The sequence below is a fragment of the Stegodyphus dumicola genome, chromosome 7 (genome assembly GCF_044657685.1).
Source record: "Stegodyphus dumicola isolate Sdum_Otavi_A_Nest chromosome 7, ASM4465768v1".
Classification (NCBI taxonomy): Eukaryota; Metazoa; Arthropoda; class Arachnida; order Araneae; family Eresidae; genus Stegodyphus; species Stegodyphus dumicola.
Genome location: NC_140774.1, coordinates 1,139,644 through 1,158,871, shown reverse-complemented (window position 1 = coordinate 1,158,871; position 19,228 = coordinate 1,139,644). Strand labels below are relative to the sequence as shown.

The following is a 19,228-nucleotide window of genomic DNA, read 5'->3' as shown; positions in this document are numbered from 1 at the left end:
TCGAAAGAGAACTAGAATAAAAGAGAGCACATTGCAATCCGAAAGGAGCAAAAAAATAAATAAATGGATACATACCATCTCGGTTCAGTCTTTCGGCAACCGGTAGCCAAGCAACGTCTTGTCCTCTTTTCATTCGATATTCTTTTTTTCTATTATCCCATAAAATCGGATGTTGTTGTACTTCTGCAATTAATTTGCAGTCAGACGTAGTCAAATCTTCCGCCATGTTTTTCGCTTAAAGCATCAACGAAACCCTCGTGATAGTTTGTACGTCTGTGATTGGCCAAAGCTTTCATCTCATAGGTTCGGAGTTAAAATTTTCCATCTCTTGGGTTTACGTCAATTCCCTTTGAAGATTAACCGCTCGACTTAGGTTACGTTTCTTAGGACGTTAGCTTACGCTTCTTGGGACCAAAGTTCCGCTAGTGTAAACGGGCCTTTACGTTTCTTAGGACGTTAGCTTACGCTTCTTGGGACCAAAGTTCCGCTAGTGTAAACGGGCCTTAACTGGCATAGATTTCACTGGCCCAGTTTTAATAAAATCAGGAAAGGATACGCCTCAAAAGGCTTACATAACATTATTTACATGCAGTGTTACTAGAGCTGTGCACATAGAATTAATCACAAATATGTCAACAAAAAATTTTATTTTGTCATTAAGGAGATTTTTAGCTAGGAGAGGAAATTGTAAAGTTATCATTTCCGACAATGCTAAGAGCTTTAGAGCCACTAATGAAATTCTTAAAGAATTTGCAAAAATTATAATAGATTCAAAATTGAAAGTTTTCATATCAATAAACGGCATAACTTGGCAATATATTGCGCCTTGGTGGGGTGGTTTTTATGAAAGGCTTATGAAAAGTATCAAAGATCCTTTGAGAAAGGTTCTCGGAAGGGCTCTTCTTAACTTTGAGGAAATGATGACTATTCTATCAGAAATTGAGTTAGTTTTAAATCATAGACCTCTTACTTATGTCCATAATGAAATAAAAGAGCCAGAAGCTCTTACACCTGCCCATTTCTTGTTTCCAGGGCAAGAAAATATTTCTTATCCTGTACATTTCGCTGACCTTTTCAGGAATGAACCATTGAACAGGCAGACTTTGACTAAGAGAAAACTGTATCAAACTAATCTTTTGAAACAAATTTGGAAAAAGTGGAAGGAGAATTATCTCCTCGAATTACGGTCTGCGCATACTTTTCTAAATCCATCTCCTGAAAGGAATCTTAAAAAGGGTGAGGTTGTATTGCTGGAGGGGTCGACGAAATCAAAATTTTTATGGCCTATTGGAATTATAGAAGAAGTTTATAAAGGTAGGGATGGGTATGTGCGTTAATGTTTGATTCGTACTTCTCAAGGACTTTATCGAAGACCCGTCCAATTAATCTATCCTTTTGAAGTTTAAAGTTATATATATATATGTTTGTTTCATGTATTGTATTTAATTTGCAATGTAGTTTTCAGTATTAATTTGTGCATATTGATTTTGATTATATCTAAATATATTATTGATATGTAAATTTAATGTGCTCTTAAAAGAGCACAGGTGGGGTGTGTTGGAACTTTTCATAGGATAGAGGGCGCTGTTGCGCCAAAGGAATTCTGTTTTTGTTTTACATTATGTAACTGTGGTTCGCCATTGCGATGTATGTGTATTGCTGTGATATATTTTGGTGCTTTCATTAAATATAAATGAAAGATATCGTCATGAAATTTTTGTATCCAAATCAAGATCAAATTTACCACTGATGCAAATTCGTCGAAACAAAATTAGCGTTCGAACAAGAATCGTCAAGTTATTACTAGCCTTTCGAACTACACATTAGAAATCGTTATTCGCTTTGTAACATCTATGAAGCACTAGATTAGTGAGTTTTTATTACATTATTGTCAAATATAGTTTTCAAACAATCAAAAAAGTTTTCAGCGGAGATAATTATTTGTCAAATATGAATGTGTTTTCAAAGAGGAAATAAATAATAAGTGATAAAAATAAAATTCAGTTAGAACATTCACATCTCTAACAAAGTAAACTGCTTTGATTTAATCTTTATAATATAATAATATATTTTACAATGATAAGGCAAAATCCAATGTGAAAGGTTATGCGAAGATTACGATAGTACCTAGAGTATTCAGCATTTCGTATAATCCTATAACCAGATAATAATAATATTAAAATAAAATTTACCTGAATGAAGTTTTCTTATTATAGAAACAGTAAAATTATGCAATTACATAAACGAATGCACTTTCAGACAATATACTAAAGGGGCGAATTCAAGTGCAAACGCTTGTCATGGTAATCGCACTTGCATTGCAAAATCGGATTCAAGTGCAACGCTTTTCGGACACGCCTACTGAAAATACGTCACTACCATAGAGGAATTTTGCGGCTACTCCTGACCTGCCGCAAACTCTTAACAGCGACTGTAAACAAGATGGCTGAAGTGATTTTGCTCAGACGTTTAAGATATCGGAAAAATGCTGATCAAATTCCTTGGCATTTAAGAGACAGTCGTAATGCTTTTGAAATGTCGGAGCATGAATTCATCAGTTGATTCAGATTAAATCGGTTTGCTTCAATGAATTGAAACCTTTTCTGAAGGCAACTGCCAATGGATATTCTCTGCAAAAGCAGGTTTATTTTTACTTTAGATTATGAAAACTGAAATACTTCTGGAAATGTTTCCGAATCAAAGACTATGCTTAAATGACCTATTTGAGAATATTATATATTTTTATACGTAAACACACAAATTTTTAATGTTATTGTATCAGGATTCTTTCTTTTTCATCCCGTTTTTTTTCGTAGTAATGATCGAAATCGTTAATTACTGCGAATTTTGGAATGCAGTAATAATATCACCATTAATTTATCGTTTTAATTACTCTAAAACGTAATCTCGGAGAAACTGTTTCTCTAACAGAAATTATGCATATGCCTGTCTTTGATATATATATATGTATATATTAGGGATTAGTTTTTTGGAATATTACATATTTTTTCATGGTTTTAGATACGTGCATTTAATTTACATATGCTCTCAGAATTTCAATGATATAGTAAATTAATTCGCAGCAATAATTAATCTGATATGTATGCAATTAAAATTTCATAATTTAAATTAACTTTATATGAAGAGAGAATATTTGTTAAATTCAAATTTAGTTCTTTGCCGCAATGGCGCATGAGAATTATTTAAATTTAACTTTACTTTTTATTCTTATGAAACAATGTATATATATATTCTGTAACTGTAGGGGAAAAAGCATGAATTTTTCTCAGCTGTTTAAACAGTTCCCATGTATAAAATAGTATTTCATCCCCCAAAATATTAGTTAATTTTCTCCTAATGTATAATGTCTTGCCTGTTCGTACAGTGTGATTAATGTCATGGTAATTTTGGATACTTTCCATAGATCTTGCATAATAACTACACATGTAAGTTATATACACATTCGTAAATCTCTTATGATATGAAAAGTTATTGCAGACTCTCACATAAATATTAATAACTTGACATTCTCATAACAGGTGACTTACCTTACTTCCGTAGACCATGAGCAGAATTAAATAAACTTATAAGGTTATCATACTAAATTACATTAAAAGCAGCATGACATAAATAAATGCAAAGAAATTAAATGTATTTACTGTACTAATAGATTATTATATTACACGACATTGGTTTTGCCCATGTATAATGGGAATGAAAGCCAGTTTTCCATAGAAAGTCCTCTACAGAGGCATCTATTTTCTTAAGCAGATTGCTTTTACCACATTTCAGTGACCTTGATTTAAGTATGAAACTGGATAATATTTTCTTAATGGATGAAATGTGTTAACTGAGTTTTAGAAATATAAGCCATCTTGCAGTTACTGTGATAATACTAATTTTTGGTACCTCCATATTATACCATCAACCATGAAAGTTGTGCCAATTGCTGCTGTGGAATTCCGACCCAGACATTTGTACACAGCAGTTACAACAAACCATACATCAGTCTCTCTGCAGAATACATGAAATAGCCCTGCTGTGAAAGTATTGGACCCACTTCGTGAAAAAACATTCGTTCATTACTACTGTTTTATTTGCGGTCAAATTTTACCAAAAGCTCATTTTAGAATGCTATGAATACAAGTTGCCTACAGGTAATTGTTCCAATTTCTTACTGTTTTGTTCGCTATTTCCACATACATTAGATGTTAATTCTCTCGACCAGCTGTAAAAGAACTGGAGTGCAATCACAAATGTGATTCTACCTAGCTTACAAAGAATTATTTTGGGTTACATTCAAATGAAACCGCAGATGTTGCGAGTGTGGTGTGATATTAATTTTTGTTTTGTCTTCATTAACCAGAAAAATAAATTTTCCATTAATGGTGAAAAGGTAAGAAATATATGATAATAAGTATAATATTATAGTCATTTCAAATTGTTGCAAGAATGTTTTATTATTATTATTATTCAAATAATAATAACAAAAAGCTATCTATACTATAATTATAGTGAAGTATTGATATTAAATAATACAAAAGCTTTTAGAATCACCTATTTACTACAATTTAATGAAAAAAGGGTAGCTATAATGTTTTTTTGTTTGTTTGTTTTAACATTTTATTGCATATTTTTAATAATGAAAAAACAGTGACATATTTTTGTTAAAAATGGAAAGTAAACTCCTTAAAAAGACTGATTTATTAATATATCAACTATATTCAATGTTAAAAATCTGTGTATTAAAATTTCAGATGAAACTTTCTTTTGACTTAGGATTTATGTTTTTCTAGGTATGGGATGCTGGTCTGAGAGTTCTCTATGCTGTAGGACAATGGCCAGGCAATACTCATGATGCATTTATATGGAGTTTGAGTGGACTCGAACAAAATGTAGATACAGTCAAAAGTCGTTAATCCGGACTCGTTGGGACTTCGGCGATTCCGGATTATCGATTTTTCCGGATTATAGATCATCAGTTTAAATCTCGTAATATGGCATGCAGAAATTCTAAAATTAAAAATATGAAACCGTAATTTATGAAATAAAGAACAATTATAATCTAAAGGGTATCAAAATTTACCAAAAAAAAAGCTTAATATTTATTTGTTTAATTTATTAAACATTTCTTTCAATGTAAGTTGTTTAAGTTGCTTTGTTTTATGTGATCATACTTTCTCTTTAATTCTATAAACAGACATAATTTCTTGTTCAGTTACAAAGTTCTGCTGTTCAAGTCCCGTTAATTGCTGTGTCGAGAATACCGACTAACTTGTCAATCGAAATTTTTTCGTTTTCACTAACCTCTCTGTCACATTCTTCATGTCTTTATCCATTTTTTGCAGCAATACCACTTTTTGTTTGTTGGACATCGAAACATACTTTCGTTTTGTAGATCCTTTGGAAGTTCCAGCATCGGAAATTCTATTTGACATAATCGAAAGTTCAAGTTTACTTTTATAAAATTGCTCTTACAGTCGGCAAAAAATAATAAGCGGGATCCAATTCGAAGATTAAGGAACAATGCAATCATTAACATTAACTGAAATAGATAATTAGATAATTTTAGCTTACACCGTCCGTTATACATTAAATGCGCAGGCGAAAACGTCTTCTGCACTTGCGCACACGCATATGCGCAGTAGTCAAGGTCTTACGCGCACTCGTAAAACGCCTGTGCGCCGCCTTGGCACATGCGCAGAAAGTTTTTAGCTTTGAGGTCCGGATTATGGGTGTCCGAGTTAACGACTTTTGACTGTAGTATTTTGTCGCGTCGTGCATATCTTTGGGAGATAGTGGATTATAATCCCATTTTATCACGGGAATATCTCTATAATGAGAAGCACAGAAAAGTTCCTGCAGCTATAGAGATCAAATCAAGATTTAGGGTACTGTACGTTACTGGTGGAACACTATTGTATTCACAAAGCAAAATATGTAAAATGGTCATATCTGGTGGCTATTTTACATAATATATGCTTGAGGTATTGTGTTGAAAATCCTGAGATTGATGTGTTCGAAGATGAGTTGGTACCTTCAGAAAGTTTTCAGTCAGTGCATGTTGAAATTGCATTGCACAATGAATTAATTTTAAATTTTGAAACTCGATAATAAAAACCCAAAGTGGGCAACAATGAACCTCTGGCAAAGGTGAAACCCCCTTCATGGATAATAAAGAATATATTATGAAAAAAATTACTTTCATAATATATTCTTGGGGACCCACAAGCCATGGTTTATATTTGAACCTGTAACTAAATACACAACCCTAATTGATTTTAATTGATTATAATAATCCTAAATAATTTTATTTGTCCTGGTTTCAAATGCATACTGACGACTTTTATCATTATTGTTCTTCCCTCTGAATTTCTTGTTTCCATCATTTATGTTTAAAAACTCTTGACTACCAGAAATAACTTAATAGACTCGATATATATATATTTCAGTGTTGGTATGCCAGTCATGATTTACAATAGTAAGTCACTATGAATTAGCATTGCACTTAATTTATCTCAAACTTAGCAATAAGATTTACTGCATCAAAATTCAGTTTCTTCCAAAAAGTCAAATGTTTCCCTTCCGTGAGACAAGATAGAAAATTTCCATGTGACAATACACATTTAATAGCATAAGAACTTCATGCTTATTTATTATAGTACAAGTTAAAACTGTCATATTCTGTCAAAGATATTTAAATGTATTTCCTAAAAACAATTATTTCACTCTATACTGTTTATGTATATACCCAGGCTTCTTGGTGGTGGGCAAAACAAATATTGGACAGTTCAATTTTCCTCCACCATTCCTGTGAGCGTATTCTTCGATTAAGCAGGGTTTTGCTGCAATTCCTGATTAGCATAATATGTAAAGAATAAACAGCCTATGATTTATGCCTCCATATCCTCTTGTATTATTTAAAGAACATACATTTTTCTTTTAATTCTAGATTTTAAAACATTAAAGTAAGGGAAAGATTGTTTGCTCAATTTAGATTTATATCATAATTACGCATTCACTATAAAAACTTACTGCATACTTACCTCAGTGGGTTTGCCATTAAAAGAAATACATTTATATAAAATCATGAGTGTATAATAAATTGTTTTTCAGCCAAAAAAAGAGAAGGGGAAAATAAATACGGTCTGATTCACTCAACATTGTTATTGTAAACTAGACATTAGCCATACTTTAGTAGTTGTCATCTTTAAGTTACTCTGTATTTTTAGAACTTCGAAATTAGAATGCCAATTTTATCTGCCATTGTTATGGAGCTGCAGGATATCGAATGTTATTTCTTCAATGATAAAAAGAAATGAAATTTTTAACACCACATCTCATTCATATAACTTATTAACATAATTGAAAAACAATTTAATTCATTTCATGTTATATCTGAAAATTAAAATTTGTAATACATTGACTAGATTCTTACAGGTCTTATTCCCATTTCCTCCAGGAAAAAGATAATTGCTGTGTAAAATGCATAAATATTTTCACGAGACTTATAATAGTGGTATTAAAATTATTATAATGTTTATGTCATATAATGGATCTGTGAATTTCTTTTAATTTTCATAATCACAAATTAAATAAAATTAAGGAAGTAGTAAATTTTACAATTAAAATATGAATCCCGCACTGCAGAAATATATACAAGAATGAAAACACTGTAATATTTGAAATGCATGATTTATTTTTTTAATAAATTAATAATTATATTTTGATTTTCTATGACAGCAGTCTGATTTGCAACTGATTGCTTATACAAGTCACATATTTCACACAGTACATTAATATATTCTTCTGCGTTTCAATTATTTCCTTTTCTGCAGCTGTAATATCATCTCTCTTCCTTTTTTCTCTTCGGTCTCCTGCTTCGAATAGTTGAGCTTCTATCTGAGGGAAAATTTTAAAATATTCATTCAAATTCAAATATTCTTAATTTTTATATTTCATAATGTAAAACATTTTTTATAATTAATTAAACAATGAAACTTCTCTAAAAAGGAACAATTCATAATATTGATTTCTTTAACTTTCAATTTTTTTCCCTTTATAATTTTTAAGACTGTTTATAGATCAAGAGGATTTAATTATAATTATTTTAAATTCTTAGAATCTTGTTGTTAATAAAAGACATACTCTGTATATAATGTTCACAATAAACAATTGAAATAACTCTTTTGTATGAGAAATATTAATTTACATCTGTTATAATTAATTTATACCAGCGGTTCTCAGCCGGTGGTATGCAAAGAAAGAAAATATTTTTAACTATGAAATTCAAAAATCTCATAAAGAAAAGAATAGTTAATAGAAATTTCCTTTGATCGAAATTGACTTGAAGATTTGGAAAATGACACACTTGTTAACTTTTGGCTGAACCGAAAAAAAGAATTTAAAGGCATTTCAAATAAAGCTATCAAATTTGTATTGTCTTTTCGCACAACCTGTTTGTGTGAAAAATGATTTTTTCCATGTTAAATTTGAAATATAAATACTCACCAAAATAAAAAGGTATATCCTAATTTACCATTAAATGAAATAAGAGCAGACATAAAGAAATTAAATATTAAAGTATTATAACTGAAATTTTGATAATCAAGTGAATAATTAATTTAATTTTGATAATTAAGTAATCATCAGTTTTTAATCTAATAGTTTTATGTGTACATATTTAATACAAAGAGTGTGCAAATGGCAATATATATATGTTTTTAATATTTCTATTAAGGAATTGAAAAATAATCATTGTAAAATTAGTGGTGGTATTAATGTTTTTCAGTTTTTGCTTGGATGGTACACTATAAGTCAAAAGTTTGAAAACCGCTGATTTATACCATTAAATTTTTTCTGTTGGAAGGAAAAAGAAAAGAAGAATCCAGAAAACATTAGATTTTATGTAATAGATACAAACTTGTCATTCCTAAATGTCATCCTCGTGATAAAAGTGTGGAATTTTCTAATGTAAAAAAGAAAAAAGCATAAAATAAGCACAATTTACTCAACAATCTTGACTGAAATATACATGCTTTCAGAGATAGCATAAAGTCAGAAAAGTTTACTCAACAATCTTGATTGAAATATGCATGCTTTCAGAGATAGCATAAAAGAAGCACAATTAACCTCAACAATCTTGATTGAAATATACATGCTTTCAGAAATAATATACAAAGCATACTGCATAATCAAAGTTATGAGTTTATATACTACGAGATACTATACATGTTTATAATATACCATGTTCCTGTACACCTAACACCTCGTCCACAATTTTCTATACAATTCATTAAAGATAGTTCCTGAAACATAACTGGCTTAAGAGAAACATGCATACTTCTAATTTGACAAACATTGATTTCAGGTAAAGAGCTACATGTATTATATCAAAGAAAGAATGAATAAGTGTAATTTGCCTTTATCCTACAAATACTTAAAAACATTTACATTAAAAAAAATGAATTATACGTAATCGTAGCAAATTTTTAATGAAAAACAAAACAAGAGTTGAAAACTTAATACAGTTTTTGTCAATATTTTACTCTTTTAAAATTTATATAAATGTATAGAAACTTGAAATGCATACCGCATTTGGCTGGAAAACTTGTGGTATTGTACTGCACTCTAGGGAAAGGGGAAAAGTATACAATGAAGCAATCATAAGAATAAAAGATATTTGCATATTATTGAAACCAGCTTAATAAAAGTTACCAAATTTTCAAAAATGTGCCAAACTCTGGCAATGATTATGCATGAAAATTTTTCAGGTAACATGCTCATGACAATTTTTTATTCAAGCAATGTCACCATTTTCATATGTGTTCCTTATGTTGTATTTCAAGTTCCAATGGTTTTTACCCAGGCAGCATGCATTCATAAATTGCACGAGAAAAATACATGCAATTTACGAATGGCCTTTCGTATAAAAAACGTTCAAGTTGAACGTAAAAGTATCATAAAAAGTGTCCAGTGCCAATTACTAAATATTTACGTTATACTATACGTAACTTTTACGTAAAATTTAGGTATATTTACGTGAGAGACTACTGTTCATTCGCAACTTTTACGTATAATATACGTAAATTTCAGGGATTTACGCATATTTTTAGTAAAAATTTACGTACATATATCGCATATACGTAAATCTCGAATTTTTGCTTCACGTATGCGTATATATTTAGTAAAAATTTACGTAAATTTCCCCGATTTTTTACTGTATACAAACGTATATATTAGGTTAAAATTAAGGTAGATATTCCCCATATTTTACGGTACAAAAACGTATATATTTGATAGAAATTAACGTACATATTTCCCGTAATTTATGGTAGAAAAACGTATATATTTGATAGTAATTGACCTAAATCTTCCCTATGTTTTCTTTGCATATGCGAATGACTGGTAAAAATTTAATCCGATGTATTCTCCACTTTACTGTGTATAAATGCACATTTTTTGGTAAAAAATTTCCATAAATCTCCAATTACCTTTTCACTGCATTTTTCATAAAATGTACTTATTTTAATCTCATATTTTTTATATAAATCTATGCAAAAACTTTCTGTATGCTATGATTAAAAGGTAAAATAATTTTTATATCAAATTCTTACATATCTGCCTTTTAGTTATGTACAGCAATATGGAATATATATAACTGGAAAATTTAAATGCACTAGTAAATGCAAAAAAAAAAAAAAAAAAAAAAATTCTATTAAAAAATTATGTAACACTTAAAGGCTGAAAATGACTTTTAATATTTCATTTCAAAGTGACTACAAAATATGCAATAAATTTAGTAAACATCAATTCTGTGTTTTAAATCAATTAATGCCATCGTTCATTTGCATTTTTGTTTACTAAATTCATTTCATAAATTTAAATTTAGTAAAAAACTGTAGCAAACAGTTATTTACTAAATAACACTTTAAATAAATTATTTGCTTTTCTGAAGGACATTTTCTTATGCCATGCAAATGAACGATAGCATTAATTGATTTAAAACATAGAACTCGGGTTTACAAAATTTATTGCATATTTTGTAGTCACTTTGAAATGAAATATTAAAAGTGATTTTCAGCCTTTTAGTGTTATGTAATTTTTGAATAGAAATTTTTTTTTTTTCATTTAAATTTTTTAGTTATATATATTCCATATTGCTGTACATACCTAAAAGGTGGATATGTAAAAATTTGATATTAATTTTATCTTTTAATCATAATATGCAGAACATTTTTGCATAGATTTATATAAAAAATAAGAGATTAAAATAAGCACATTTTACGAAAAATCCAGTAAATAGGTAATTGGAGATTTATGCAAATTTTTTACCAAAAATGTGCACTTATACACAGTAAAGAGGAGAAGACATCGGACTAAATTTTTACCAAAGTCATTCGTATATGCAAAGAAAACATAGGGAAGATTTAGGTAAATTATTATCAAATATATAAGTTTTTGTACCATAAAATACAGGGAATATCTACGTTAATTTCTATCTAAAGTACAATATAGTTAATTAACAAATTCAGTAAACGAATGTAGCACAAAAGAAAACATCATACGTTTAGATTATTTGAATGAGTGTGCTAAATTTTAAAATTGTTAAATATAGACTAGGAAATTGTAAAAAACTTACCTTTTCCAATAGCTTACTTTGTTATTTTCCTTGAAGATGAATGTTTAATGTCACAAATATTTCATTCATATCTTCAGATAATACACAAATCTATACATATTTATTTATTAAAATTCAGTTTATCCCAAACATGTTAAAGAAAATATTAATTTGCATGCAAGTTAATCGAGTAACTTCTGTTTTAATTACACACATAATTATGATATGTAAAAATTTTACATTTATCAGTCAATCTTGCAATGTATTGTAATCTATTATTGTTTTTTTCAGTTTAAAATCTTATAAATATATTAGATCAGTACTAAAAGTTCACCTCTACAAAAGAAATGCTTTATTGAGGCATTTTTAAAAAGTTCCCTTTTACAATATAACTGTTAATTTCATAAATAAGTTCATAAAATTATGCAAATTCAAAATTACCTAAATATGTTTTTTATTTTATCTTATATACCAGATAAAATTTTAAAAAGTGAATTTTTTAAGGAATATTTAAGTTTTTAAATATTTATCTCATGTGACTTTTTCTATAACATCATTATAAATGTACATGTTGATGTGCACACACCAATTATTTTTTTCATCAAATAGCTTTATGGTATTAAATGATTTAAAAAGAGGCAACTGGACAAAAGAAAGCAATTAGAAGTTGGCTAATTTTTTATTAATTTGTTGTCAAATGCTGTGCATTTTAGATTATGCTCATATGATGACAATGAGTTATTTAAATTATAAAATTATTATGAACATATCCCACATAAATTAACAAGTATAAAATTTCAAGTTGTTTGAAGTATTATGAACTGTAATACTTGCAAAAGAAATACACATGAAATTAATTTAAGAATTAGGTTTATTTTACAGGTATTCGAAAACTGCAATTACTGTTAAACAATAAAAACTAACATTAAATCTGAAGAGCATATTTTTTTCAATAATAAAATTCCACATAGACTTCATGCAGCTTTGCCATATTTGTTCTATAGTTCACTGTCTTTAATATCCTGCTCGATTTTTGTAAAAGTGAATTCTTTGTCACCCAATGTTTTGAGAACAGCTCCTAAACAAGAAAAAGAAAAATTTGTAATAATTTCACATTTCAGATGTTTTCAGTTTTTAAATATAGTTGAAGTATTAAAAGATGCATATAAAATGCACTGAGTATTTCATATTTAAAAATTTACATTTCAGTAATTAAAAATTTAATTTCATACTATCACACAGTAAGCTTCAATTATATACCTTACACAATGCCTATAATTTCAAGTAAAAAATATTTAAGATTTGTTTAGAACTGCAAGGTTGAGAAAGTCTTTAGTATTTAAGTACATGAGAAAAAACTTAATTTTGTATTAATTATATTGCATTAGCCTTTTCAATTTTACTCCTACATATAGTAAAGAATATTCGCTTTCTTAGAGATAACTTTTTCTTAAATAAAGAGTAAGCAGAAAACTAATCACAACACTATATACATATAACAGAATACTTCATAAACATATACATGTCATTAACATACATATATGCATTAACAGGCTATTTTACACATTTTAATAAACCAGAAACCAATACACAATCAAAAGTATTATCAGTAAATTCCTCCAAAATCAGAGCAAAAATCTTTAATTATGATAACAATGGCATCTCAGTTTGCAATATAAAATATTTCAAGTCTACATTCATGTGCATTCTAAGCAAACAGAAAGCTGAATAACAATAAAATTATAAATACCATAAAAAAGTTAAGAGCCACGTAGAATGATAGCAAGACTAAATGAAGTCTTCCTTCAAAAATCAATTTAAATTCAAAAATTTGCCTTCCTGTTTAACATCTCAAAATAGAGTTACTGCTTACACTAACTAAATTTCCTGTCTTGGCAAAATAAAAATTGTCACTTCTGTTGCAGGAAATATTTGCTGCAAACTTTGTATGCAAATAATCCAGTGAAAAAATTTTAATTGTGGCTTGAATATTTTCTTTATTAAATAAATGAAAAATTCCCACATAATATTAATTTATGATCCACATGAAGCTTTTTACCTCTACCATATCATGCAGCTATTTTAAAATATATACTCTGATATAAAGCCACAGAATTTTTTTACCAATATTAATATAGTATAAATCATTAATAAATCTTCTAAAAACAGCCCCAAAATTTCTGAATTTGATACCCAAAACATAATTCTACGTAACTTTTAATGTATACATTTGCTTGCACATACTTAAAATGAATTATACACACAGAAACTTAACATATTAACTTTAATAAATTCTTAATTAGCAGGATGACTCAATTAAGGCAAAATATGAAAGAAATCTACCTGATGGAATAATTATAAAAGATATATTTAAAAAAAGCTAATATTGTTTACCTTACACATGGCAGAAATTGAGTAAACTGTATGCAGCTGGATTATTTATTAGGAATAGAAGTTAGATCAAAGTACCAAAGTCACACTAGGGCTTTAACCATTTGGGTGCAAAGAAGAATCTCAATTTAAAAAAGAATAATTTAAAAAAGCTAATAGAATTTTATAACTTTTACAATCTAGTACAAATATTAGACGCATAAACAACACTAAATGCCATTATTTACTTGCATATTTTCCTTCTTTGTGTAATTTTCTTTTAATTTTTCAGGATATGATTTAGAAACAGAGTTATGGTAAAAATGTATACTGGTAAAAAAAAATATTGCTGAAACTGATAAGTCCTTTGAATTATATACTATAGTGCAAAGAGGGATGGAATATGTGACTAAATATGATAAATCAGATTACAATAACATTAAACAAATAACATGAAAAACTGAAAAAAGAAATTTTATTTGAAATTATTTTTTAACTCATGGAAAGACAGACAGTATTTCCAACTATTAAATTCAATTATATTTTACCTTCGTCAAACCAATATTGGTAAGAGAGTTGTATTTAAAATCGGTGCTAAGCTAAAGCTGCTTCTTGCCTAATTTTATACTATTGAAAATACCGGTAATTGTCAAAGTTATTCGTACTCAATATGTGTAAGATTATTAATGAGCTGCCAAACCGCAGTTAACCATTTAATATACTACATTATGTTATTCAATGTTATTATTTTTCTTTTTGAATGTCAGGTTTTCATTATTTCTGCCAATATATCTGTAACAGGACATAAAGATTGAGTTAATGTAATTTAGAAAATTACCTTGCAAGTTAGCACCTTTACCTTAGTGGCAGTACTTCATTCTCTAGAAAAAACATTTTAAATTATTATACTTAAACAAAAAATTCATATTTGTTACAGCAAAACATCATTAACATAATAAACTAGAGTTGAATGCAAATCTAGTTTAACTCCATTCTTGAAAACTAGTTTATTACTTTCAATTTAATTTAGACTACCTAGATATCTCGCCTAAATTGGCAATCCTTGTAGGTTATGCAGGTTAACCCTAACATAGGTTATAGAGGGCACTAAGATAGAGAGTATTAATCCCACACTAGGGACTCTAACATTTGGTAGGAACAGTTTGAAAAGTGAAACAGATATTTATAGTGAACCAATGGAAAACAAAAACAATAGTTCTTTAGGGACAAAGCCCCTTTGGACTAATTAATACGAGTAAATTAACAGCTTTTAGCTATTTTTTCTTCTTGTAAAAAATAGACATACAGAATATTTTTAGAAAATAACAGTACTTTAAGCATGCATTTTCCACATATTTAACACAATAATTCATTCTAGCTCTGTTGCAATACTGGTAAAGGTACTCCTCCGTTATTAGGACGAGATTCAGAAATGTACAATGAAACCTCGAGATACGAGGAAAGTATGAGCAAAATACGAGCATTAATTCGAGTAACAAGCAATGAGCCAGGCTGTTGGTAAGGGTGGCGCCATTTCCCTATCCGGCTCAACTCGGGGAATCCCCTCGACAGATCACTGTGTTCTTTTATATACATGTTTGTGCACTTGTAAGTTAATTGTTTTGACATTTAACGTGAAAATAATTATTTCAAGATGCCTCGCAAGAAGATTGTTGCCTCAGATAGTGCTGCAAAGAAAAATAAGGAGGCCATGGCCGTCGATATCAAGAAAGAAATTATAGATAAACATAAGCATGGTGACGGAATTGGCGAAGACTTGCGGCCTTTCAACATCGAAAATCTATACTATTCTGTAGAAGCAAGAAGAAATTAAGAAACCTGATGTAGCCAAAGGAATTATCGTTTCTTCCAAGCACCATAAAAGTACTCCTAGATGATGAGAAGCTGTTGTTGGTGTGGATTAATGAGAAGGAGTTAAAATGTTGGTAACAAAGTTAAACTATTGTTATATTATTTACCAGTGTTATTTATTAGGAAAAATTGACTTGATATTAAAATGTTGATATTTTTTGGGGTGTGGAACGGGTTAACTGAATTTCCATTATTTTCAATGGGGAAGCTTGTTTCTAGATACGAGAAATTCGCTATACCAGTTGAATGCTGGAACAAATTAAACTCTATCTCGGGGTTCCACTGTAGATATGTAAGCATGTGTATATGCATGTATGCGCATATATGTGTAAAGTATACACATACATACATAAAGAATATACACATGCACACACGAGCACCTACATTTAAAAATGCATGCATATAAACACACATTTCTGAATCTGGTCCTGATAACAGAAGAATACCTACATGAATCATAGGATTTACATTAATCAGTTTTATTAGAATTCTTAAATGCAGAGGATTTACATTAATCAGTTTTATTAGAATTCTTAAATGAAATCTTCACTATCCGAAAATTCAGTTTCATTTCCAGCTGAAACTGTATCAGGACAATCTCATTTATATTATTTCCCTCTAACAACTGAACATTTTGAAAACCTTTTCTATTCCATGAAAAACTAATGCTAAATTAAACATACATTTTCTAAATCTGAAAATTTTAAGTTAGCTTAGAAACTGTAATCATTCTTAAAAAAGTTTGATTTATGCAGATGTTAGACCAATAAAATTACTTTCCTGTGAAAAAGTAATATGGCATTGAACAACATGATTTTACACATCAAGATATACTGAGTGAAAATTCCTGAAATGTTTTATTTCTTGGTATCTCTGCAAGAATTGTATAAATAAGACTACCTCCCTTTTTTTAAAAAAAAATCTTTAGTAAATACTATGAAGAAAATTGGTTACATTATTTACAGTTCATAATTAATAGAAAATAAATCATTTCTTAGCTTATCAGAATTTATTTTTATCACATTCATAAACAGTACTAATTTAAGCAAACATACCATTATGATTTCAATAACTCTGAAATAGAAAATCCAAATCTGCATCTTTGATGGTCTAGTAGATTGGACGTCTCATTTACTACAATTCAGCAGGGTGCTGACTCCCCAGACTGTAATATATATATAATTAATTTACAAGGGAAAAAGCAACAAAAATATAAACAATTTCTTGGTTTTATATAAGCATTTCTGCACATTTACAATTTTAATTTTTTTAACTATCTAGTTATATCAAAATACATGATTTAGTAAAATATAATTCAAATAATTTAAGGTATTTTAGATCAAATACTAATTTTTTCATGCAAGTCTAATAATCAACATAACTATCAAGTTTTGACTTCGGAAATTATGTTTAGAGAAACTTGAAGCTGCAGTAAATAGTAATAAATTTATTCAAAATAAAAGTAAAGCATTCTTACTTTATTTTCTTTCTTTAAATATGGCAGATCTTTTAAAACAACAAAATCAAACAAACAAAAAAGAAATGCATTCATGAAAAGACTTAGGACTTATTGATTATTCATGAAAGGATATATTTCAGTAATTACAAGTGCATAAAAATTCAGTATATATATAAAAAAAAATGAACACAGATTTGGAACAAAGTACCTGTGTTTCTATGGCATAAAATTTCCTTTTTTAATAGCACAATATCTTTGAGTTAAAGATTATATATTAAAGCAAATTTATAAAACTAAATTCAAAAATAAGAAATTAAATTATTTTTAAGAAAAACACTAAGCAAATAAAAAATTTTGAATTTCATAAATAAATGAAAGTTACATGCTTTATTTTTTGGCATAAGGTAGATAACATTTCCATAACAGATTTCTGAACAATTAGCTATTTCCTGCTTAATTACAGTATGCTTTAAGATAAATATTAAAACGTTTGAGTAAAAATAATATAACTATAAAAAGGTGAGACACATACAAAAAGGAGTGACACAAACAGTAAGAAACAGATTAGTGCAAAATTTAACAGTACCAAATCCTGAAAATGAATCATTAGGCACGTACACAAAAGAACAACACATGGAAAATCACATTTCCTACACAGACGTTATTTATAAAATTTTATATAGGTGAAAAAGTACGAGTATTAAACACTGAAAAAATAAAATATTCACTTACTTTCTTCAAATAATTAGTAACTTCGATGTATTCAGTCACAAACGCCAATCCACGAACAAACAGTATTCTTTTCGAATTTACCATTCTTTTCGACCGCCATTGCTCCATTTCCATTCCATTTTCCGCTGTTATACTGGACTTAGCCTGCGTGGATTGCAGGCTTTTTGCCAGTTGTCGTTTAATAAGGGTTCCTGGAAGTACTAAAAACAGAACAAAGGTGTCGCAGAGACAAGATGTGAAAATAAGGGAAAGTGTAGCACTTTGCCACTAAAGAGTGTAACATCGTGGGGTGGTGTAAAATACAAATCAGATACAAATATGCAAAAAAGTTGAAATGATGAAAGTCAAAAATAAAATAAAATTATTCAGAATGAAGTTCCATAATTGAATCTTGGTTAAATATGAGTATTTACAAATATACAATGTTAGCGTAGAAAGTCAAAAGTGGAGCCATGTCATGTGATGGCTAACTTTTTTTTTAAATATTTGTCATTCAAATAATGAAAACATATTTTTCTCTGAAGGGCAAGAGTTCCAGTCAATGGATTACACAAGAGTTTTTCACTAACAGTTCGTGAAATTGCTGCAAAGTCCAGAATTTATGAGCACTGGGCGTGGCATAGCACAGAGTTCATCAGTCTCAGTAGACAGAAAATATGCAGTTGTAAATAGCTTATTGAGGAATATATACACATTGGATAGAATAAAAATAAGGTTATAAAGTAAAAGAATCAGTAAAATATGTACAGATATGTGCAGACATTTCAGTAGCACTGAGTGATCCAAAGCAGAGATAGTTACGTAAGGGGCCAACCTCCCGAACTGTGGCTTCGAAGGATGCTGCTTGGTTTTGCTGGGCGCTGACTTCACAAATATCCCGCCACAACCGGAAGTAGAAAGTGTCTGCTTTGCCATTGGTCAGTGAACAAGAATTGCAACGCTTTTTTTTTCTTTAAAATTAAACATATTAAGAGAGCCTCTAAATTAGCATATGAAATAAACTTACTTTTGCATTATATAAATTTATATTCACAGCATCTCTGTATTAAGGTAATAATTAAATTTTTCTACGAAAAATAGAAATGTCTGTGTATGCGCATGCTCAGTGTATAATCGTAAATTAAAAGTTAGCGTAAAATTAACTATGCAAATTTTGAGTTCATTTAACTGGACCC

General features: G+C 29.0%; 1 long non-coding RNA gene across 2 annotated transcripts; it reads right to left on the bottom strand.

The window, feature by feature from the left end:
* Positions 1-7,681: 7,681 nt before the first annotated feature.
* LOC118180202 (uncharacterized) lies at positions 7,682-18,901 on the bottom strand. Of its 2 annotated transcripts, XR_015041930.1 has the most exons (6): positions 18,054-18,901; positions 16,918-17,027; positions 14,829-14,871; positions 12,545-12,698; positions 9,593-9,630; positions 7,682-7,902 (listed from the first exon to the last, which is right to left on the bottom strand). It is a non-coding gene; the product is annotated as an uncharacterized LOC118180202 (long non-coding RNA). The 2 variants fall into 2 exon arrangements; XR_004756601.2 differs by lacking the exons at positions 7,682-7,902; positions 9,593-9,630 and having other exon boundaries at positions 11,474-12,698; positions 18,054-18,894.
* Between the last annotated feature and the right edge of the window lie 327 nt (positions 18,902-19,228).